This window comes from Chiloscyllium punctatum, chromosome 27 (assembly GCF_047496795.1).
Source record: "Chiloscyllium punctatum isolate Juve2018m chromosome 27, sChiPun1.3, whole genome shotgun sequence".
Lineage (NCBI taxonomy): Eukaryota > Metazoa > Chordata > Chondrichthyes > Orectolobiformes > Hemiscylliidae > Chiloscyllium > Chiloscyllium punctatum.
In genome coordinates this window covers 10,273,360-10,299,518 of record NC_092765.1, presented here as the reverse complement: position 1 = coordinate 10,299,518, position 26,159 = coordinate 10,273,360, and the positions used below count along the sequence as shown (strand labels likewise).

Genomic DNA, 26,159 nt, shown 5'->3' with positions numbered 1-26,159 from the left:
GAAAAGATTGAAGCAGCCGTGGAGCCAATATCTGCCATTCTGAAAAAGCATGAGCAAGAGACTCAAACACTTGACCGAAGAGTAGAAGCAGTGGAGTAGAGGACGGCGGCATCGGAGACCATGGCGGAGGCCTCGGGGTGGAAGGATCCGAACACTGGAAGACCCGGTTTGGGTTCTTCAGGAACTAATGGATGACCTGGAAAACAAAAGTAGAAGAAAAACCTTACGGCTCGTGAGTCTCCCAGAGCGTGAGGAAGGCGAGGACCTCATTGGATTCTTGGAGAAGTGGTTCCCGAAGTTCCCAGGGCTGGAGTTGGAGTCGGGCCTGGTGTGTGTGGAGTAGGTCCACCAGATCGCAATGCACAGGTCTGGGCTGGATCCGTGCTTCCGCCCAGTCTGAGTGTGACTCCAGCATTATAAAGGAAAACAGTTACTGATTAAAACAGCAAGAAAACCGGGAAGAGATCCACAGGCTTTAATAGACAAAGACTGAAGAATAATGTTTTTTCAAGACTTCTCAGGAGCCATAGTTAAGAAGAAAAAGGCATTTGATGAATGTAAGAGAAAACTAAGAGATCTGAGCACTCAGTATTCCTGGAGGTACCTGGGGGAGTTGTGTTACGCTCACAGAGGGACAATATATAATTTTGACTCTCCAGAAAAGGCCAAGGACTTTGTGAACTCTTTGAAAATGGAGTGGGGATTTGCGTGGGGCGGGGGGGAGGGGGGGGGGAAACGGGGGGTTTGGTTGCGAGTATGGGCACTGTTATGGACAGTGGCACAGTTTTCCTTCAGTTTTTCTGACCCTCTTTTCCTCTCCCCTCTCCCCTTTTTGTGGTTATAATTTTTTTTAGCTTTTGTACTGCCTTGGTATAATACCTGATTTATTTTTCATTTCGGTTGGTTGGTTATTGTGTGCAGTTTCTTTTCTTCTGCTGTCCTTTTTTTTGGATTGATGGTGGCTATATCTGTGTTTAAGATGTATGGAGAAGACGTGTTGGGGGGAGGGTGGGTGTCCATTGTTAACTCTCAGAACGTAAATAACAGGTTTTCTTTATCTGTGCATCATCTGGGACTAGGGTATGGCCTCAACTGGAAGGAGCCAGGATGGTAGCAAGGATTGGGAGGATTGCCCTCTATGAGCAATTGGGGAGATCTCTAGTGAATTGGGATTTGTTTGGTTATTTGTTTAAGTTAAATGATGTGGTTTTTTTTTAGTTGTCGTAGGTTTTACAGGATAGTTTTTAGACTTTATGGAGGTAATGTCTTTTTCGCTCGCCACACCTTAGCTAAGCTTCCTCCTCTTGGGAGGCTACTCTGGATGACCATGGCTAGTGATTTGTTCATGTGGTGCACCTGGAATGTAAAATGGAGCCATTCTCCCATTAAAAGAAAGAAGGCACTGTCAAGCCTTAGGAAGGAAAGGGTTAACATCACCCTGCTGCAGGAGATACATTTAACTGAAAAGAAACATCTGAAGCTGCAGCAGGAGGCTTATGATAGGGTATTCTTCTCCTCCTTTAGTTCCAAGAGTAGAGAAGTGGCTATATTGGTAAGAAGGAACCTTCCATTCCAGGTAACTGAGCAAATTAAGGATGAAGATGGACAGGTCATTATTCTTAAAGCTCTAATACGTGGAGAAGAATATGACATCCTGAATGTGTATTGTCCCCCGGCGCACCCTCTTACACTGTTGCTAAATTAATGAATTTTGGGCTGCGCCACACAATCATAGGAGGGGGGTTTAACCGCCTCATGGATCCCGGGGTAGACAGGGTGCCAAGGGTCATGGCAGGTATGCCCACACAATCTAGATAGTGTGGTGGATGTGTGTGAGGGGTTGGGAGGGGAAGTCTTGATGTCATTTAACTCAGTCAGAAATATGGACTGTCTAATAGGGATATTTTCCGATACTTTCAGGTAAGTGATAATATAAAGAGGAAGACCATGCTACTGGCTCAGCCTTACAAGTCCAATGTGGAGAAGAGTGCTCTGGTACATGGGCGCCCTCTCAGTTAGTACTTTGTATCATTTACAGAAAGGACATGGCTTAGGAGATGTGCAGAGACTCTATAGGACTTGGAATCGGGAACTAGCAAAGGATATTTCATTGGAAACATGGGAAGAAACATGCGAAAATGTAAAGAAAATCTCAATATGTAACAAAGCGCAGGCCATGCAATTGAAGATTTTACACAGAGCTCATATGGTTCTAGAGATGTTAGCTAAATTCAAGAGAGGAGCGTCTCCAAGGTGTCATAGACTTATGGAGTCATAGAGTCATAGAGATGTCTAGCACGGAAACACACCCATCGGTCCAACTCATCCATGCCAACCAGATATCCCAAACCAATCTCGTCCCACCTGCCAGCACCTGGCCCATATCCTTTCAAACTTTCCTATTCATATACCCATCCAAATGCCTTTTAAATATTGCAATTGTACTAGCCTCCACCACCTCCCCTGGCAGCTCATTTTGTACATGTACCACCCTCTGAGTGAAAAAGTTGCCCCATAGCTCTCTTTTATATCTTTCTCCTTTGACCCTAAACCTCTAGTTCTGGATTCTCCCACCCCATGGAAAAGACTTTGTCTATTTATTCTATCCATGCCCCACATGATTTTATAAACCTCTATAAGGTCACCCCTCAGCCTCCGATGCTCCAGGGAAAACAGCCCCAACCTATTCAACCTCTACCTGTGGCTCAACTCCTCCAACTCTGGCAACATCCTTGTCTATCTTTTCTGAATCCTTTCAAGTTTCACAACACCTTTCCGATAGGAAGGAGACCAGAAATGCACATAATATTCCAACAGTGGCCTAACTAATGTTTTGTACAGCCGCAACATGACCTCCAAACTCCTGTACTCAATTCTCTGACCAATAAAGGAAAGCATACCAAATGCCTCCTTCACTATCCTATCCACCTGTGACTCCACTTTCAAGGATCTAAGAACCTGAACTCCAAGATCTCTTTGTTCAGCTCAAATGTAAAATTAGTATAGGCACTCTTACACACTATTTTTTGGTCATGTTACAAGATCTGGAGATCCTGGAGTGCTATAGTAGGGGAACTGAAGGAAATCCTGGGAATTGAAGTTAAAGTGGACCTTGTTGTTCTTCTTCTGGGGTTGCCAAATTTGCCCTCTCTGGGTGATCACATGAAGAGACTATGTAACACTCTTGTCCACTGTAGGAGGAAGAACATTTCAATGGCTGCAACATTCTAATATCCACACTTTACAAACTACTCAGAGACCAATCTACTTCATTTAAAAATGTTTTATCATTTTTGAAGTCTTCCTTTTCCTGATGTGTTTATACACACACAGACACTCACACACACCCTTACAGACACACACACTCCCACACTCACACAGGCATCCTCTCAGAGAATTAGACCACTCCACACTCGTGCACACACATATACACTCTCTCTCACAGAGACTCACAACCCCTCCACCCCAGACACGCGCACTCACACATGCATCCCCTCACAGACTTTAGACACTCTACACTCAATACACACATATCTCCACTCTCTCTCACACTCACAACCCCCAACCCAGACAGACACACACGCAGATAGACACAAAGACCCACGTGCACACATATTTTGTGAGGCGAATTTGTACTTGCAGAGTTACATTGTACTTTGCTCAAAAACTGCCTGAATTCATGGAAGACTCTGAGCTCAAAAACTGCAAGAATTCATATAAAACTGTTATCTCACTTTTTAGATTAGAATCAATCTAAACATCATGACATAGATAGAGAACACAGGGGGCTAACACCTTCAATATATTGTCTATCTAACGTCAATTGTTACAGCTAATCTGAGAATCCAGTTTTGAAAAAAAGGTTTCGTGATTTACACATGAAAGAATTGGTATTCGAACAGATGAAAGACTCAACAGACAATCAAGGTATTTTTCAATGTATAATTTCAGTTAAGTCACACTGTAAATTTTTGCTATATATTCTGCGCCTTAAAATTGTGTCCTCCACTACCACCTGATGAAGGAGCGACGCTCCGAGAGCAAATGTGCTTCCAATTAAACTTGTTGGACTATAACCTGGTGTGGTGTGACTTTTAACTTTGAACATCCCAGTCCAACACCGGCATATCCAAATCATCACCTCAAACAATTCATTGTTTGTGTAGAGCTATGAGGCATTTCTGAGAGTCATGATAAGGCATTGTATAGACCTGATACAACATGTGAGAAAACAAAACAGAGACCGCACAGAGCTTTTTTTCAATTGTTTGCAACAACTAGCATCTAAGGAGTCAGTCAGAGAAGATTACAGAAATGAAAAGGAAGCAAAATTAAAAATCACACAACACCAGGTTATAGTCCAACAGATTTAATTGGAAGTACGAGCTTTCGGAGCGACGCTCATTATCACCTGATGAAGGAGCGTGCTTCCAATTAAACCTGTTGGACTATAACCTGGTGTTGTGTGATTTTTAACTTTGTGCACCCAGTCCAATACCGGCATCTCCAAATCATGAAAAGGAAACAGGAAACCTCAGCGAGAGCGAAAAAACATAAATTTAGAATCTTCATGTCATTCGACAATGATAACAATAATTAAGAAGAAGACAACAGTGCAGTGACTGGGGGATTTCTTGTGCTGGGGAAAGTTTAGATAATTCTACAGAAAGGTTTACCTGCGCCCAGCCACACTCCCTGTCAATGTGGGGCACCCTGGTACTGTCTCAATGCCCGGGCAGGGCGTTAGAGCAGCCTCTCTGCTTTACACGATGAACCAAGGATTCCTCTTTCAAAATTTGGAACCAATTCCAATCATTGCAATTAACTTTAACGTTTCATTTTGTTACTGAAAACGATGGTGCCCAGCTTAAAGTTTTCTACATCCAGTAAAATGAAGCAACGAGACATGTTCTGTCAAACAGAACGGAGTTTTAACAAAACAAAAATGGGGGAAGAGTCGCTTAAAATAAATACATTTCCCGAGGGGGAGGCGTGGGGACAGTTTTATTTCGCTATTAAACAGGATTGAGGAGTGTGTGTGTCCTGGTGAAGAGGGAAGCTGCTGTTTTGGAGTATGTATTGAAGTGTGTCTGTGTATGTTTGTTACAGTCTCAGGTGCCGGGTTTGGGTTGAAGTGAGGTTGAAGTTTTGTGAATTGTAGTCCCCATGTGTCTTAGGCCCCGCTACTTCGCCATTCTGTGATTAGTAAAACCCAGCTAAGTAATTACATCAGGGACAGAAGTCCCCTTTCTCTCTAGTTTTGATTTAGGAAAAAACAATGCACACCCTGGAAATCCGGGAAAGAGAGACTGAGCAGCGATTGTACCCGCACTGAGCGAAGTTTCAGCTTCCCCGTGCTGTGTATATTTCGCAATCCAGCACCAGTCTCACAGCTCGGCAAAATTCGGAATTATTATCCTTTACACCTCGACACTTTACTCTGCACCATTCCGCATCTTGATGAATGCATTGCTATTGTTGAAAATTTTAACTTGTCGTGAATGCAAAATGTCTGGGGAACTTTTTGGGGCGATATGTATAAAATAAATCGTTTTTTTTACGTTGAATGTGTCAGTCAGGCTAAAACAACCTTTGTATATTTTCCAGTGCAAAGTACAGATCAGTTCTGCTGTGGATGTATAATTCCAGTTGGTTTTCTTTGGAGGTTTCTTCCCACCCCCCGGATCTGTAAATCGGGAAGGCTGAGGCGTTATGAGATTCGCTAAAAGCGAACCACCGTTTCTTTCCAGGACATGGGGTCTATTTGTTTCTGACCTGTTCGTGTTATGATTTTGAATAGACCTTTGCTTTAATTGTCCCCGAGATGACATAAACTGCTGTGTAATTGAATGTAATAGATTTGTCTCCGTGGGATTAACGTCATTTCTGATCCGGCAGAAGTGTTACGGTAGGAAAAGACGATTGGCATTTACAAAATATCTTCAACGCAGAAAAGCGCTTTGCAGGAGCGTTGACACTGAGCCACATACAGTATTAGCACCAGAGATCAAACATTTAACCCACGAGAATGTTTCTAAGGGACAAGGGAGCCAGAGCCTGGGAGGAGGGGTGGTCCAGAGGTTGAAGCATAGGCTGGCACTCCCTGGTGGACAAATAAAAATTGTCAGTCATGCCCTGCTGATTTAGCGCGTCTGCCTCTTGCAAATTTACTTATCCTCACTAAACTTAGGTTCGGGGGGTGGGGGGTGCTGGGGCGTGCGCTAAGTCTTGGGAGGAGCATATGAGCAAAATGAGGCAGAAACTGGGCAGATGGAAGCTACGGTCGCTCTCCATCGCGGAAAAAAACCTGGTCATCAGGTGTGAGGCACTCTCATTGCTGTTACACGTGGCACAGGTCTGGCCTATTCCCAGAACCTGTGCCGCTGCAGTCACCCGGGCCATCTTCCAGTTTATATGGAAGTCAAAGATGGACCTGGTCCGAAGGGACTCGCTGTACAAAGACCTGGGCAACGGGGGAAAAAATACACCCAATGCCACCCTCACCCTGATGGCCACCTTTGTGTGTGGCTGCATCAAGCTGTGCGTGGATCCCCGGTACGCAAACACCAAGTGTCACTACGTACTGAGGTTCTACCTGTCCCCGGTGTTGCGAAGGATGGGCCTGGCCTCGCTGCCGCGGAACGCTCCGAGTAGTTGGACCGTTCCGTATCACCTGTCCTTCGTGGAGAAATTTATGAGGAAAAACACCTTTGACCACAGGTCCATCAGGAAGTGGTCAGCACGTAGTGTCCTTGAGACCCTTCAGGAAAAGGAGAGGGCGGATCCTGTCGAGCGGTTCCCTGGGCAGACTGTCAAAGCCATTTGGCGAATGCCTCATCGCCAGAACTTTCCAACAAGCACCAAGACATGGCTTGGCTGGTGGTGAGGAGGGCGCTGCCTGTGAGATCCTTTATGCACGCCCGGACTCTCAGCCACACCGCACGCTGCCCTCAAAGAGGCTGTGGGGGGACGAGACTGTCACACACCTCCTTCTGGAATGTGCCTACGCAGAAAAAGTCTGGAGAGGAATGCAGTGGTGTTTGTCGAGGTTCGTCCTGAGCAGTGCCGTGACGCGGGACTCCGTGCTCTACGGCCTGTTCCCCGGGACGCACACCGAGACGAACATCAACTGTGCCTGGAGGATCATCAACTCGGTGAAGGACGCTCTCTGGGCGGTCTGAAACCTGTTGATCTTCCAGCTGAAGGAGTTGACCCCGACTGAGTGTTGCAGACTGGCACATTCCAAGGTCCAGGACTACGTGTTGAGGGACGCGCTGAAGCTTGGGGCAGCTGCCGCCAAGGCGCGGTGGGGAAAGACCACCGTGTAACATCAGCCTGCCTAAAGAAGAACAGGGAGCCCGTGCAGTCATTTGGGCTCTGCTGACGCCTCAGCTAAAAATGTAATCGTACAGACCTGTAAATAGGAATGATTACTCTGTTTCGGTATGCAAACAAATGGAATGTTTACATATGTATGGCATGTCCAACTGTACAGACCATTAAAGTATTTTATGAATAAAGTATATTTTTGAAGTTAAAACAAATCCTCACTAAACTTATTGCACACCGTTTTACGCATTGTGAGTCCAGTCTTCATTTGTGTTTTTTTAATGTTTGAAAACATCCTGAGGCTGGGTATGCTGTACAATGTGCTTTGTTGGCTGGAAAAATCGTTATTTACACAGTTTTTGTGAAACATATCCTCTGTAAATGATTTAATCTCATTTACAGTGAGGCTAGAGTTTTAGGAGTTTGGAGATCATGAAGGGTTGTAGGGTTGCCGAGGTTCGGCAAAGTGATGGAGGCCTCTTAAAACAGGGGCGAGACTATTCTTATTAAAGATATTACACAAATGAATATAATTTTCCTGTCCACGTGTTTCAAGCATTTAGTCACCTTGTGTGTTTACTTTGCAATACTGAGCAGTAATTGTTGCTTAGCTCCATTTAGTTGTCCTAATCCAAGTGGATTGCAAATTTTTTGAGACTGCTTGGGCGATGTGCCCTTGCACTGCTTGAAATTCATAACAGCTGCACGATAGTTACACAGGGGCAGAAAATAAACCAAGTTTTAAACTTCTTGCTTTCAAAATTTTAAAAAAATACACTTTATATCGGATAGACTGAGTTTATGACTTTTAAGCAGAATTAATGACACAGAGATCAACTATTTGACCAAGCAGGTCCATGCTTTTGTTTATCTGCATATTTGCCATTTAAGGAGGCTGTTGAGGATATGGTTCTCCACATTACCAGAGTCCAAAATGTATTGCAGACAAGAGTGCAATAATGCTGTTGATTTCAGCCACAAGTATAAAGACAGGTTGTGCTTAAAAGAAAGGCTTGTCACTGTTATTAAATGCCACATGGCAGGTCACTTTTAGAGCTAAATGGTTTTTGGAGAGGATTTCGTAAAGGTCTGCCTCATCTTTTCAATTGCTAAAAGCTCTACCCAGGCTTTTACTACCTTTCAGATTTGACTGTGTTGCACTCTTAGCAAGCTTCTCGCCATCTATCAAAGTGATCCAGAACTCTGCTGTTTGCAACTATGGCCAATTTTCATCCATTACAGCTGTAACTCACTGAACCTTCATTTCTGCTTTCGACTATGCAACACCTCAGTTTCTAAGATTCTTATCATTGCTTTCAAATCCCTCCATGACCTTGTCTCTTCGTGTATTTTCAACCTCCTCCAAACTCGTCATCCTCAATTAGCTGTGCATATTGACTTCTGGCCTCTTGAGCAACCCTGATTTTCATTGCCACTATTTGTAGCCATGCCTTAAACTAGACAGTTCTGAAGCTTTGAAGGTTGCTCCCTAGCCCCCTTCCATCTCTAAATTCTTACTCTCTCTTTAAGACTCTTCTGTCCAATGTTTTGATTATCTTCTTGTACAAGTGGGCTCAGTGTCATATTTTGCTTGACAGTCCTGTGAAAAACCTTGGGACATCCTTTTGGCATTAAAGTGTTACATAAATGCCAGTTATTATTATAACGGAAATGCTCAATTAGAAATTGTTCAAACCTGATTTCAAATCCAAGCATTACCATGTGCTGAGGTAGACTTGGATATTTTTTATTACAGCAAATGTGGAGAATAAAGTACAATGGAGCAAGGTGCAAGAGATGAGAATAGGAATGTTATATCAGGACAGGAGTTTGACCTCCTTAGTGCAATGGAATGGAAGGATGAAATTGCCACACTGCCTGGCAGCCTTTTAAAGGTAATTTATTGTTCTATTTAGAATCCAAGCTGACCGTGTTCCCAAACCAAACTAGTCCCACCTGCCTGCTTTTGGCCCATATCTCCCTAATTGATAGGTTCTTGTTGTCTAGAGGAATTAAGGGCTACGGGGAGAACGCTGGCAAGTGGAGCTGAAATGCGCATCAGCCATGATTGAATGGCGGAGTGGACTCGATGGGCCGAATGGCCTTACTTCCACTCCTATGTCTTATGGTCTTATGGTCTAATCCTTTCCTATTCATGTACCTGTCCAAATGTCTTGTAAATGTTGTAATTGTACGTCCATCCGTCAGGCAGTTCATTCCACATACGAACCACTCTCTAAAAGCAATATACAGTTCGGGGTTTTTTTTGTAGGAGACTTTCTCCCCCTTTAACTTTCATTTCAAATTTTAATCCATACGTCAAGGTATTGACACAGTTTCAAGCTCTTGGTATTAAAATGCAGTCAGCATAAATTAGAAACCCTAAATCGGTGTCACATAACTGACTAACTGTTCAGGGGAAAAAATTGCCACAAATAGAATATTTGCTCATAGCTTATTTTTCAAGCATCTATAGGAATGTTAGTTTTGAAAAAAAGAGATAATACACATTAAAGTATCAGAAACACATCATTGTTGCTGTTTGTCTCCTTAGAAATCCATGTAACGTAAAATATGTTACCACTTCTATGTATTGGACCAAAGACTGTCTTCTCTTAGTATAATATCAGTAAATTGCTATTTTGATGTCACCCTGATGCTTTGGCTTTTGTGCCAATCATTTGGAGTATTCAATTCATAAAGTCAAAAAACAAAGTTGTACCTCATGTCCCTTTTCAAACTTTCTCCTCTCACCTTAAAAATACGCCCCCTAGTTTTGAACTCCCCCACCCTAGGGAGAAGACCCTTGCTGTTCACTTTGTCTATGTCCTTCATGATTCTGTAAAGTTAAATAAACTCAACCCTCAATCTGCTATTCTCCAATAAAAATGTCCCAGCTTTTCCAGTCTATTTCTATATCTCAAACCCTGCTTTGCTGGCAACAGCTAGGCAAAATGTCAGTGAACATTCCTATTCAGAAACTCACTGCAGCACAGCAGTTGATTGTCCATAAATTGAGAGCACATTAAGTGATGGTTTGGGATGATAATCAAATCTGTGAGGCTCATACAAAATACATGAAAGTTAACACTGTGTGTAACATAAGATGTCAACAGATTGTGTTGCTTGACTTCAACTCATTGAAATGCTGTGTCATTTTATCCGCAGGTCTATTTAAAGCCGACACAAAAGTATAATGAAATCATTTCCTCTCACAATAGCTGTGCACAAGTTTAAATAACAGTTCATCGGTTACTGGTAAGAATATTGGGATTAAAGCTCTGATAAGGATACTCGATGGAGTCACCAGAAATTCTTATTATGTTTACCTTAACCCCTCTTCATAGAACCATCTGGAATTTTCCAAAACAACCAAATTGCTTCTCTCAATCTGACCCAGATCTGTGTTTTCTTTGCCACCAATTTTGACTCATGCAATTCACTATTCCCAGAACAAGAGCTAAAAAATGAATGCTTAACTTAAAGCCACAAAGTGAGCACAACTCAAGATGGTTCAAATTTACCTTTAACTGTTGCCCTTCTAAAAGGTCAAACATCACATGACACCAGATTGTAGTCCAATGGGTTTATTTAAAAACACTAGTGTGCGGAGATCCAAGATGGCAGCGGTCTGTTTGGTTTGCTGTACTGGACTCTGTGCCAAACCCCCAGGCAAGGTGGACCTTTACCCACCCCTCCCTCACTCCAGCTCCACATTAGATTAGATTACTTACAGTGTGGAAACAGGCCCTTCGGCCCAACAAGTCCACACCGCCCCGCCGAAGCGCAACCCACCCATACCCCTACATCTACCCCTTACCTAACACTATGGGCAATTCACCTGACATGCACAACTTTGGACTGTGGGAGGAAACCGGAGCACCCGGAGGAAACCCACGTAGACACGGGGAGAACGTGCAAACTCCACACAGTCAGTCGCCTGAGGCGGGAATTGAACCCGGGTCTCTGGCGCTGTGAGGCAGCAGTGCTAACCACTGTGCCACCGTGCCGCCAAACATTTACTCATTAACCACACCTAGGAGAAAAATCAATAATATAAAGTTACTGACCCCTGGAGCTGCTAAAATTGTGGTTTGACAGCTCTAAGTTCAGGATGAAGCTGATAAAGGAAAAGGTATGAAAGGAGTACAGCAAGGAAGGCCCTCCCCTACTGTGTCAGGGTTGCCCCCTTTGCCATTGCTTAAACTCCCGGGGTGACCCCTTTGGATTTAATGGAGCACCAACATTTACTCTTGGGGTTTGCCAAACTCCAAGAGAAGATTGAAGCAGCAGTGGAGTCAATATTCAATTCACAAAGTCATTCTGTATGGAAACAGACCTTTTGGTCCAAACAGTCCATGCTGAACATGTTCACAAACTAAACTAATCCCACTTGGCCCATATCCCTGCAAACCTTTCCTACCTATCTCAAAACCTGTCTTTTAAATGTTGTATCTGCATTCCTAACTTTTACTGGCAGTTCATTCCACACATGAGCCACTTTGTGTGTGTGTGTGTGTGTGTGTGTGTGTGTGTGTGTGTGTTGGGGGGGATCAAGTTGTACCTCGTGTCACTTTTCAACCGTTCTCCTCTCACCTTAAAATACGCCCCCTGGTTTTGAACTCCCCCACCCTAGGGAGAAGACCCTTGCTGTTCATTTTGTCTATGTCCCTCATGATTCTGTAAAGTTAAATAGGCTCCACCCTTAATCTGCTATTCTCTAGTGGAAAAGTCCCAGCTTTTCCAGTCTATTTCTATATCTCAAACCCTGCTTTGCTGGCAACAGCTCGGCAAAATGTCAGTGAACATTCCTATTCAGAAACTCACTGCAGCACAGCAGTGATCTCTATAAATTGAGAGCACATTAAGTGATGGTATGGGATGACAAACCAATCTGTGAGGCTGATACAAAATACCTGAAGTTAACCACTGTGTGTAACACAAGATGTCAACAGATTGTGTTGCTTGACTTCAACTCATTGAAAGATTGTGTCATTTTATCCGCAGGTCTATTTAAAGCCTGCACAAAAGTATAATGAAATCATTTACTATCGCAATAGCTGTGCACAAGTTTAAATAACAATTCATCGGTTACTGGTAAGAATATTAGGATTAAAGCTCTGATAAGGATACTCGATGGAGTCACCAGAAATTCTTCTTATATTTACCTTAACCCCTCTTCACAGAACCATCTGGAATTTTCCCAAAAAAATCAAATTGCTTCTCTCAATCTGACCCACATCTGTGTTTTCTTTGCCCCTAAATTTTACTCGTGCAATTCACTATTCCCAGAACAAGAGCTAAAAAATGAATCCTTGCCTTAAAGCCACAAAGTGAGCATAACTCAAGATAGTTCAAATTTACCTTTAACTGTTCCCCTTTTACAAGGTCAAACATCACATGACATCAGGTTGTAGTCCAATGGGTTTATTTAAAAACACTGGTGAGCGGATCTCCAAGATGGCAGCAGTCTGAGTGGTTTGCTGTACTGGGCCCTGTGCCATACCCCCTGGCAAGGTGGACCTTAACCCCCCAGCTCGTTAACCAGCCCTAGAAGAAAAATCGATAATATAAAGTTACTGAACGCCCGGAGCTGCTAACATTGCGGTTTGATAGCTCTAACATCAGGATGAAGGCAAATAAATGAAAAGGTGTGAAAGGAGTACAGCAAGGAGGACCCTCCCCTACCGTCCCCATTGCTCCAACTCCAAGAAAAGATTGAAGGAGCCGTGGAGCCAATATCTGCCGTTCTGAAAAAGCATGAGCAAGAGACTCAAACACTTGACCGAAGAGTAGAAGTAGTGGAGTAGAGGACGGCAGCATCAGAGACCATGGCGGAGGCCTCGGGGTGGAAGGACCCGAACACTGGAAGACCCGGTTTGGGTTCTTCAGGAACTAATGGATGACCTGGAAAACAAAAGTAGAAGAAAAACCTCACGGCTCGTGAGTCTCCCAGAGCGTGGCTTAGGAGATGTGCAGAGACACTATAGGACTTGGAATCGGGAACTAGCAAAGGATATTTCATTGGAAACAGGGGAAGATACATGGGAAAATGTAAAGAAAGTCTCAATATGTAACAAAGCGCAGGCCGTGCAATTGAAGATTTTACACAGAGCTCATATGGTTCTAGAGAGGTTAGCTAAATTCAAGAGAGGAGCGTCTCCAAGGTGTCATAGACTTATGGAGTCATAGAGTCATAGAGATGTCTAGCATGGAAACACACCAATCGGTCCAACTCATCCATGCCAACCAGATATCCCAAACCAATCTAGTCCCACCTGCCAGCACCTGGCCTATATCCCTTCAAACCTTCCTATTCATACACCCATCCAAATGCCTTTTAAATGTTGCAACTGAACCAGCCTCCACCACTTCCTCTGGCAGTTCATTTCATACACATACCATCCTCTGCGTGAAAAAGTTGCCCCATGGGTCTCTTTTATATCTTTCCTCTCTCACCCTAAACCCCTAGGTCTGGACTCTCCCACCCCATGGAAAAGACTTTGTCTATTTATTCTATCCATGCCCCTCATGATTTTATAAACCTATATAAGGTCACCCCTCAGCCTCCGACACTCCAGTGAAAACAGCCCTAGCCTATTCAACCTCTCCCTATAGCTCAAATCCTCCAACCCTGGCGACATCCTTGTAAATCTTTTCTGAACCCTTTCAGGTTTCACAACATCTTTCCAATAGGAAGGAGACCAGAAATGCATGCAATATTCCAACAGTGGCCTAACTAATGTCCTGTACACCTGCAACATGACCTCCCAACTCCTGTCCTCAATTCTCTGACCAATAAAGGAAAGCATACCAAATGCCTCCTTCACTATCCTATCTCCCTGCGACTCCACTTTCAAGGATCTAAGAACCTGCACTCCAAGGTCTCTTTGTTCAGCCCAAATGTAAAATTAGTATAGGCAGTCTTACACACTGTTGTCTGGTTATGTTACAAGATCTGGAGATCCTGGAGTGCTATAGTAAGGGAACCGAAGGAAATCCTGAGAATTGAAGTTAAAGTGGACCTTGTTGTTCTTCTTCTGGGGTTGCCAAATTTGCCCTCTCTGGGTGATCACAGAAAGAGACTATGTAACACTCTGTGCAAGGAAAAACATTTCAATGAACTGGACGTTGGAAAAACCTTCAGGTCTTATGGGGTGGCGCAGGCTGGTGATGGAGCATCTCCCCCAAGACTACCTCACAAATATGGTGCACCACAAAATGGAGCAGTTTTATAAGACGTGGCAGCTTTTTCAAAATTATATTGACACAGACTTTTTTAATATTAATATTAATAATATTAATTGTTAATTAGGGCTGTGATATGGCCTTGGGAATTAGTTTGGGTGCCCATGGGGCCCTGGGTGGGGAAGCTGGGGGAGAAAAATACAGGTACAATGATTAGTGCCCCCAGGGGTGGGGGCTTTACTGGAGGTGTGGTGAGTGAAATAGAATAAAATAATGTGATATAATGTAATTTAAGCTAATTTGAATTCAGCTTAATTTAATTTTCATTTAATTTGATTAAAGTTTAGTTAAGTAGATACACTTGTTCTGGTGGAATAGTAGGTGGTTTATCATTCATAGTATTGTGATATGATATTGTTGCACTACCTCTATCTTTTTATATTTTGGTATTGTTTTTAAAATATATTTGTTTTGTAAAAGATTTGAAAAAGTTTTTCATAAAAATATTTTTAAAAGCAAACACCAGTGAGCCCCTGATGAAGAAGCAGCACTACAAAAGCTAGTGTTTCCAAATAAACCCGTTGGACTATAACCTGGTGTCGTGTGATTTTTGACCTTGTCCAATTCAGCCTGACACCGGCACCACTACATCATGGTCCCTTTGTACAAGGTTCACATACTAGAATTCAATACAGTTAATTCCTGAAGAGACTATCATTTGACAGGAATACAGCTGCTGATGTTCAACTCCCTGTTCACAAGGCAGCACTCCTATATGTTCAAGGCTCTGTGATTCAAGAAGTCAGGGAAGGTTGTATGGCTCAATGCCAATCTGAGCAGAACATCTTTTGTGTACTCAGCCTAACATTCTTTGTTCAGTGAACACCACTGAAAACAGATTAAGTGGCCATATGTCTAGTTGTCATTTTTGAAATGTTACTAATTACATTTTGGATGTTGTATTTCCCTCCATAACAACAGTCTGCTCATTTCAATCTGTGTATTGTTTGCGTAGAGCTGTGAGGCATTTCTGAGAGTCATGATAAGGCATTGTATGAACCTGAGTCTTCATCTTTCTTAAAAATTTGCTCCCAGCTTTGAACTCCCACACCCAAAGGAAAAGACCCTTGCTGTTCACCAAACTCAACTGGACTCACCACATAAACACAGTGGCTACAAGAGCAGGTCAGAAACTAAGGATACTGCAGCAAGTAACTCACCTCTTGACACCCTAAAGACTAGCTACCATCTACAAGGCACAAGTCTGTGATGGAATGCTCCCCACTTGCTTGGGTGGGTGGACCTCCAACAACACTCAAGAAGTTTGACACCATCCAAGACAAAGCAACTCACTTCATTGGCACCCCAAATACAAACATTCAATCCCTCCACCGTCGGCCCTCAGTAGCAGCAGTAGTACAAGATGCACTGCAGAAATTCACCAAAGATCCTTCGACAGCACCTTCCAAACCCACAAGAACTTCCATCTAAAAGGACAAGGGCAGCAGGTACTTGGGAACACCACTACCTGCAAGTTCCCCTCCAAGCCACTCACCACCCAGACTTGGAAATATACCGCCGTTCCTTCACAGTTGTTGGGGCACAATCCTGGGATTCCCTCCCTACCGGTATTGTAGGTCAACCCACAGCAAGTAGAAGGCAGCTCACCACCACCTTCTCAAGGGCAAATAGGGATGGGCTATCAATGCTGGCCAGCCAGCAATGCCCAAGTCCCACAACTGAATTTAAAATAAATAAAATAGTGATTAGCTGCTTCTAGTGATGGAATGGTCAATACCAGAAGCTACACCTTTCAGGTGATGGGCAAGGGAACCAGAGGGAGATGAGCCTGGGACCAGGGGAGCTAGGCTGCTCCTCTGGTTGGAACTGGGTCAGTGATAGGGGGATAAGGCCCTGCAGAGGAGGCAAAACAATTTAAAACCTTTTATTAAAGGAATAATTAGGGAACTGGAAAACCTGAAGTTACTGAGCTAACGAACTCCTTGCAAATGAACCATTTGCAATCTATCACTAGTGGGGTGCAGGCGAGATCAATGCTGGCACCACAGTTATTTACAGTAAATATTACAGGGAGAACGCAGTGTACCATCGCCAAGTTTGTGAATGACATAACTATAGGTGGAAAGGCAGTGGTGAGGATGACTAAAGGAGTCTTAGGGGGATATCGATAGATAAAGTGAGTAGATATAAACTTGCCAGATGCAAGCAAGTGAGACTAGTTTAGTTTAGGAAACTTGGTTGGCATGAACTAGTTGGACCAAAGGGTCTGTTTCCCTGCCGTATGACTCCATGACATATTGAATATAATGTGGAAAACTGAGAGATTATGTACTTTGGGAAGAGGAATAAAGGAGATGAATGTTATTTAAATGGAGAAAGATTTCAGAAAGTTGCAGCACAGAGAGATTTTGAAGTCCTACTGCATGAATCATAAAAAGTTAGCATCCGTTTTCAGCAGATAATAGGTAAAGCAAATTGAACATTGCTCATTATTTCAAAGGGAATGGAATTTAAAAATAGTTTTGTGTTGTTAAAGCTTACAAGGCACCAGGCTTACCACCGCTGGAAGACTGAACAGTTTCGGACGACTTATCTCGGGAAAGATTTACTGGCATTGGAGGCAGTCCAGAGGCAGTTCACAAGGCTGATCGAAGGTATGAAAGGATTTTCCTCTGAGGAGTGGTTAAGTTTCAATTCATTGGAGTTTGGAAGAATGAATGGAGACCTCATTAATACAAAAGTTTACGTGGGGACTTGTCAGGGTAGATACAGAAAGGTTATTTCCCCTTCCAGAGAGGCTAGGACCACCGGGCATTATCTCAAAACAAGGGTGCTGGTGTTGGACTGGGGTGTACAAAGTTAAAAAATCCCACAACACCAGGTTATAATCCAATAGGTTTATTTGGAAGCACTAGCTTTCAGAGTGCTGCTCATACGTCAGGTGGTTGTGAAGTAAAAGATTGCAGGACACAGAATTTATACAAAGGTTTACAGTGTTATCTAACTGAAATTTTCAAATGAGGCAAACTTGGAGAAAGCAGTGGAGTACAGTAGGTTCCGTTTGGGATCTTAGTCTTGGGAACCCCCCAGTCCTCATCTTTCACCCTACCACCCTCCGCATAAACTACATCATCTGCTGACATTTCCGCCAGCTACAAATGGACCCCACCACCAGGGGTATATTTCCCTCCCCACCCTTATCCGCTTTCAGCAAAGACCATTCCCTCCGTGACTACCTGGTCAGGTCCACGCCCCCCAACAACCCACCCTCCCCTCCTGGCACCCTCCCCTGCTACCGCAGGAATTGCAAAACCTCCCCCCTCACCTCCATCCAAGGAGCCTTCCACATCCATCAAAGTTTCACCTGCACATCCACCAATGTCATTTATTGTATCCATTACTCCTGATACGGTCTCCTTTACATTTGGGGGAATGGACGCCTTCTCGCAGAGTGCTTTAGGGAACATCTCCAGGGCACCCGCACCAATCATCCCCACTGCCCCATGTCCGAACATTTCAACTCCCCCCTCCCACTCTGCCAAGGACATGTAGGTCCTGGGCCTCCTCCACTGCTGCTCCCTCACCACCTGACGCCTGGAGGAAGAACGTCTCATCTTCTGCCTCAGAACACTTCAACTCCAGGGCATCAATGTGGACTTCAACAGTTTCCTCATTTCCCCTCCCCCCACCTTACTCCAGTTCCAGCCTTCCAGCTCAGCACCATCCTCATGACCTGTGCTACCTGCCAATCTTCCTTCCCACCTATCTGCTCCACCCTCCTCTCCGACCTATCACCTTCATCCCCCACCTCCATTCACCTATTGTCCTCTTAGCTACGTTCTCCCCAGCCCCTACCCCCTCCTATTTATCTCTCCACCCCAGAGGCTCCCCGCCTCATTCCTGATGAAGGGCTTTTGCCCGAAACTTCGATCTTTCAGTACAACCACTTCATTCAACCCATCGAGTTATGCCAAGTGTATTATCACTGCAGTGTAATTATGCTGTGGAATGTTTTATGTTGAATTTGATGTTGCTACATATCCTTGATTTCAGTCTGTGTAACACACTTGGAGAAAGGTTGGAGCATTGGAAACAAAAGCACTTTTTATATATCACTTTAAATATTGCAAGGATTGATAAAAGTGGCTTTGAGGGAAGCCTGGGAGTAGGTACCTGAATGGGTCTTGGCACGGTGACCAGAATCTCAAACAATTCTATTGGAAACCACCAGCCAGTAAAGCTTTGATTTGAGCAACTTGGAAAGTTACATGATGACAAATAAGTTTCTAAATAAAAGATTATCTGTTCATTAAAAGATGCTTGACACCTGATGTCTAAAATGGAATTAATTACTGGTTAGAAACGTATATTTGCATAGCTACGTAAGTACTTAATTACTTAGTAGATCTATGTTCACTTTGACATTATGAGCTTTCATAATTTGCAATTTTTAAAATAAATTCTGTATAACTGGTAGGGTTTTGTTGGTTATTACCTGTAAATATTACAAAACTGAAAGTTAGTGTTTCTTTGTTTTCATCTCAAACAGAGGAACCTCGATTATCCGAACAAAATGGGCGGGCAGTATTTCGTTCAGATAATTGATCATTCAGTTAGTTGATTCAATGCCTCTCCTCTGGGGCTCGGAGTTTTCTGAAGTTTCCTTTTTCCTCACTCTGCCTGCCTTGCTCCCTCCCTCTGTCTCAGGGTTTGTTTCTGAGCAGACACACACTTGTGTGTAAGGGAGCTGCAGTATTGCTGAAGCCTCCCCCTCAAATCAGTGCAATGGGATTGACACAGCCAGCACTTGCTAAATCCACTCCCTGTTCAGGAGACTAGGTAGCAGCACATCACGTGCAAGACCTCACTGCCCTGCCTTGCCTCCATGCCCACCCTCGCCCACGCCCCCAACCCTGTACAACCCCACCCCCCCATCTGCCCCCGCCCCCACTCCCCATCCGCACCCAGCCTGGCCCCAACCTCATCCAATCCCACCCCCTCTGCCCCCCCAACCCACAACCCCTGCCCACCCCCACAACCCTGTCCAACTCCGCCCCACCGTCCATGCCCCTCCATCCCCCACCCCCCCCCCCCTCCCCCCCAACCTCCGTCAACCCCCTGACCAACCTGGCAACTCCACTGCCCTATCGATAATATCTTGCAACAAACTTGAATTTATTTGGTGCAATTCTGGTCTCCTTCCCATCGGAAACAAGTTGTGAAACTTGAAAGGGTTCAGAAAAGATTTACAAGGATGTTGCCAGGGTTGGAGGGCTTGAGCTACAGGGAGAGGTTGAATAGGCTGGGGCTGTTTTCCCTGGATCGTTGGAGGTTTATAAAATCATGAGGGGCATGGATAGGATAAATCGACAAAGTATTTTTCTTGGGGTGGGTGAGTCCAGAACTAAAGGGTTTAGGTTGAGAGGGGAAAGATATAAAAGTGACCTAAGAGGCAACTTTTTCACTAAGAAGGTAGTACGTGTATAGAATGAGCTGCCAGAGGAAGTGGTGGAAGCTGGTACAATTGCAACATTTAAAAGGCATTTGGCTGGGTATATGAATAGGAAGGTTTTGGTGGGATATGGGCCGGGTGCTGGCAGGTGGGACTAGATTAGTTTGGGATATCTGGTCAGCATGGACGAGTTGGACCGATGGGTCTGTTTCCGTGCTGTACATCTCTATAACTCTATGACTGTAAGTACCATAGTGATTCACAGACATTGTATTGGTTTCAAAGTGTTGTCACTCAGGTTAGGAAAGCCAGTTTGTGCAAAGCAAAGTCTCAACAATGATACAAACCTGAAATAAGAACAGATGCTGGAAATACTGAGGACACTGATGCAGCATCTGTTCAGCACGAAACTGGTTAATGTTTCAAGTTACCGGTCTTTCATCAGACATGGGGGAAAGTTTAAAAATTCAAAACGGTTTTAAAAAAATGAAGGGTGGATGGGGTGTTGGAAAAAGAACAACGATATGTCTAATAGGGTGGATGACGACAGCAATTAAATGACAGAAGTGTTGGCAGTTCAAGGCTGAAAACAAGGGAAAAACTGGGCTAAGATGGAAATAAAATTGCTGCAGAGAATGCAGCCTGAAATTATTGCTATTATATTAATCAGACAACTCTGTTTTGGTGTCGGTGGTTGAGGGAAAAATGTTGATCAGGACACCAGAAGAAATTTACCATCCTCTTAAAAGAATGCCATTGGCTTCTTTATGTCAACTGAAACGTTTAAGGGAAATTACGTGAAAGCTATTACCTCAAACAATGGAGTGTGCTTTCATCATTTTATAGAAATGTCAACCTACATTGTATATTCAAGTCCTGCGCTGATTTTCGGACAACAAATTAAGTCAATGAAGTAATCCAAATTAGTCAATGTATGAATCTGAAAAATGGAATCCAGTGTAAATAATAACACTCTAGTTTAGTTAAATTGTTTGAAGTTTTGTCATATAAATTGAATTTTTTTGCAGAATTTAGGACCATTCACTCAAGATTACGGGATACTTATGGATGAGGAAACTTAGTTTGTCACATCTCAATTCATCCATCAAAAATGCTGTTAATTCATTATGTGATGCACCTGATTATTAAATGGTTCCAGACATTTTGCTACCATTATAGGTCTGATGTGTTCTCTCAAGTATTGCATGATTGAGCAGCACAAAATGGCTGAAGAGTGTCCTTGATTAATGCAGCAGAATATGGCTGGTAGTAGTTAGAGTGCTTGGGAAAATATTTCATTAAAGTAGAGAAGTAGTAGGCCTGTGGACCCAAGGTAACAGGACTGAGATAGAATATGCAGCTGTGGTTGTTTATGCATAAGACATAGATATGAACATTTCACCCTACATCTAATTAGTGAATCTCTCTTGAATTATTTAATCGATCTGTTACAATTCTAACAGTTGGTTTTAATTATGTCCTTCAAATAATCGTAGATTCTGAAGTTTGAACTTCTGAAGTAGTTATAGATTCACCAATATACAAAAAGAAATTGAAAGCATTAGGGAAACTATTCAAATAATTTTTTTGAGAGCAAACCAATCTCAGACACTAAAAGCAGCTCCCCATATCATTACAGGGAGAAATGAAACAGAGGTACAGAAACTAGCAGACATTGGAATGTGGGGTGCATGATCATTGCAAGGCACACATGGATAAAGATAGGGGTGTCTAGTAAATATGGTAAAAAAGAAACTGCTCACAATGTGTTAGCTAAAGAATTCTGATGTTTTATAATTTTGTTTGAACTAATATTATAACAATTAATAAAAATCGATATTCTTTTGTATTTCCTGTAATGAGGTTAATAAGGAACTTAAAAGGTCCTTAAGTGATAGGCAAGTGTCCAATTAATTGACAGTTACCATGTTGTAGCTGGCAAATATCTGGGCAGGAATGTACATGAATACACAGCCCGTTGTGAAAAGCCCCAAGAAAGGAAATAAAAGAGTCCGGGAAACATCATGAGACAATGGAGGACCAGGAGTTGACCACAACCCTACCCATTCAGTGATATAATTAGCTTAATTAAAAGTTTATGTAATTATTCATAATATAATTGATTTGTAAATGTTAAAGGCAGGATGAAACAAATATATACAAAAATTTATATTTTCTTTTGTTCGATGAGAACATTGCTGGATTTTCAAAGGGTTTCTTCCCACTGGTATAATTTCAATAAACTGTGATGCTGGAAGTGGACTCTTGGGTGTCGAGTGAATTATTTGGTCATATCGAGACAACAAGGAGGCCAGTCTACAAATGTGAGGGTCTGTAAAACATTGCTGCTCATGTTCTAACTTGGACCAAGAATTTGCCTGTCTTGTGGTCATTGAATCGTAGAGTCATAGAGTGATATATCACAGAAATAGGCCATTTTACCTATTGTAACTCCTGCTTAAGCAATGCCTCAATTTTTAAAGCTCTTTTCATGCTCAAATCATGACCTCACTTCTTCCCAGCTCTCTAATTTCCTTCAGCTCCAAAACCCTATAATATATTTACACTCCAATGCTAGACTCTAAGATTTCCTGATTTTGGCCAAATTTTTATCTGCCTGAGTTCTAAGTAGTGGTCTTTAGATTAGATTAGATTCCCTACAGTGTGGAAACAGGCCCTTCGACCCTCCGAAGAGTTACCCACCCCGACAAATGCACCTAACAACTATGGACAATTTAGCATGGCCAATTCACCTAACCTGCACATCTTTGGAATGTGGAAGGAAACCGGAACACCTGGAGGAAATCCATGCAGACACAGGGAGAATGTGCAAACTCCACACAGACAGTCGCCCAAGGCTGGAATTTGTACCTGGGATCCTGGTGCTGTGAGGCAGCAGTGCTAACCAACGAGCCAGTTCTAAATTTCTGCATTTTCCTACCTCCTTTAATTTGCTCCATAAAATCTACTTCTTTGATTAAACTTGCTTTGTTTTGCATTTAATAATGCGCCTTGGAATGTGGTGTATTAAAAGCCAAATAAAGATAAGTGATCTCCACAATAAGCCTGAATATTGGAATCAAAATGGCAGATTAGTTGATTCCATAATTTTAAGGTCAGGAAAGGTACACAGGATATTGGAAACTCTTGTAGAGTTCTACTTTAACCCAGTACAACAAAAGAGAAAGTTTCTTTGTTTTATTAGTGTCCTTTGCTACTGGCAATGCACTGTTGAAAGATTACAATGATTTGAGAGTTGTTGCCATTTTGAATAGAGGTCTGACGTTAGAACATAGAACATAGAACATTACAGCACAGTACAGGCCCTTTGCCCTCGATTGTGCACTGCCCTGTGAAAACAACCTGAAGTCCATCGAATCTACACTATTCCATTATCATCCATATGTTAATCCAATGAACATTTAAATGCCCTTAAAGTTGGCAAGTCCGCCACTGTTGCATGATATTTGAATAGTATGCATGAGGACTCATTAAAGTATTGCACTCCCTTCACTTGTATTACACATTTTGAAGAAAATGGTTCTCACTTGATTTCATAGCAAAACTCCACATCTTATTTTTTATATGATAGGGTTTTTCATCAAACTAACCTATATTTCCAATGACCAAGCTGAACGTCACTCGTTGACATGGTGTTTAAAATTACATCATCCACATTGCATTTCCCTGTACTTTGAACTTTATTATGCACAGCGAGTTATTAATTTAGTCATGATTTTCTATAAAAGATTTCCTTTCAATTTGATTTTCTTTATCATTTGTAGGATATAATGACTGTATCGCATATCTAAAGTCTTGTGAAACTCAGGCTTCTCCCAAAAATCTATTCCAGTAATTGAGTACGTTGAGTGTTTAAAGTTTAAATTCTCAATCAAAGGATGGTTGATTGTGCTAAAACAAACAGAAAAGTGTTATTCGAATATATTAATAGACAATGAATAGTGGAAAATAGAGTGGGACCCCTGAGAAGCAAGCTGCTCGTGGATGCTGCCTGACCTGCTGTGCTCTTCCAGCACCACTAATCCAGTATTTGGTTTTCAGCATCTGCAGTCATTGTTTTTACCAGGGTAATCTGCTTACTGAGTCAAAGGGTATGGCACAGGTACTAAATGAATATTTTGCTTCTGCCTTTATCAAATCAGAAGATGTTGACAATGGCTGCATTGAAAACGTGGGTGTCGATCAACAGAGCAGTTATGGTGATAAATAAAGAAGAGGTGCTACAAAGGCTGACAGCATGTTAGGGAGAGGTTCCAAGGCCTGGTCGCTGAGACAGTTAAGGGAGAAAATTGCGAACTACTGACAGAAATTTTCCAGGCCTATCTGAACATAGGATTAGTCCAAGGGGACTAGAGGATAGCAAATGTGTTGCCATTGAGTAATAAAAGGGCAAAGGATAAATCAGGAAACTACTGCCCTGCCAGCTTGGCACCTGCCAGATGGAAACCAATGGAGACCACACTATGGGATGAGATAAATATACACTTTGAAAACCAAGTTACTCCTAGGAAGTCAGCATGGCTTGAAAACAAAACATGCTGGAGGTCACAATGGATCAGGCAGCATCTGTAAGGAGAGAACAAGCTAACGTTTCTTCATCAGAGCTCTAGCATCATCTTGAGTTAGTTTCTTCTCTCTCCATGGAATCTGCCTGAGACGCTGTGATTTCCAGCATTATTTATTTTCAGTACAGATTCCAGCATCTGAAGTAATTTGTTCCTGCCCTTGTTTTATCAAGGACAGATCATGTCTGGCAAAATTGAATTGAGTTCTTTGACGAGGTCACACAGACAGTGGATGAGGATAGTGCTGTGGATATTTAAGAAAGTATTTGATGTGTGCCACTTGGTAGATTGGCAGCAAATTAGAAATGCTTGGGATTGATGAATCCTTGGCAGCATGGATTAGAAATTGGCTAAAAGATAAGGAACAGAAGGCATGCAGAGATGGGCATTCTTAGACTGGAGGTGAATTGCAAATGGTGTTCCCCAAGGATAAGTGTTGATTGTGCTGCTTTTTCTGACTTATGTAAATGATTTGGAGAAGGATGTTGAGAGGAAAATCTCTCAATTTGCAGATGATGCTAAGCTTGAGGGAACAGGGAATTGAGATGATGATGCTAAGCGACTTCAGAGGGACATTGTCAAGTTGGTCAAATAGGTAGACACCAAGCAGATGAATTTCAATGCAGAGCAATGTGAGATAATGCATTTTGGCTCAATGGGACAACTTTGAGGAGAATACAGAAGCAGAGGGACCTCCAAGTTCAAGTGCATAGCTCTCTGAAGGTGGCCAGACAATTTAAAATGTTTGTTAAGAAGGTGTATATGATCCTTGGGTTCATAACTAGAGACATTAAGGATAAGAGCATGCAAGTGATAGTACACCTCAACAAATCATTGGTCAGACTGCATTTGGAGTATTGTGTTCAGTTCTGAGCAGCTCATTTAAGGAAGATTGTTAAAGCCCTGGAGAGTGTGCAAAAGGAATTTACTAGAATGTTACCACTATAAGGAATTTTTAGAGAAAATGGGCTTATTCTCCTTAAAGCAGAGAAGAATAAGAAGTAAACGTATCAAAGTGTTCAAAATTAGGAAAAGTTTTGACAGAGTAAAGAAGAATATTCTGTTCCCACTAGGTGATATTGTCAGTAACTAGAGATAACAATTTCAAGATTGTCAGCAAGAGCGCTAAGAGAGAGATGGGGAAAAATGTCTTTTCTTAGAATTGTAGGGATTTTGGCCAAACTCTTACCTTTCGAAGCTCTGAGCAGTGGTCTCTCCTCCCTAAATTTCTACATATTCTGACCTCTTTTAATGTGCTCCTTAAAATCTATTTCTTTGATTAAAATTCTCAGCATCTACTTTAGGTATTCCTTAAGTAACTCGGCGTTGTTTTATATTTAATAATGCCCCTTAGGATGGCTTGCTTTTAAAAGCCCTATAAATAAAAATGATCTTTGCAAAGAGCCTGAAGATTGAAATCAAAATTGCAGGTCAGTAGGGTCTATAATTTTAAGGTGATAAAAGGATTGCAAGAGGTAAAAACAATGACTGCAGATGCTGGAAACCAGAGTTTAGGTTAGAGTGGTGCTGGAAAATCACAGCAGAAATTGGACCCTCTGGAAAGTGTTCTATTTATACATAAT

At 42.6% G+C, this 26,159-nt stretch overlaps 1 pseudogene; it reads left to right on the top strand.

The window, feature by feature from the left end:
- Nucleotides 1–9,107: 9,107 nt before the first annotated feature.
- Nucleotides 9,108–26,159, top strand: part of LOC140453729 (lethal(3)malignant brain tumor-like protein 3) — a 51,111-nt pseudogene continuing 34,059 nt past the window's right edge.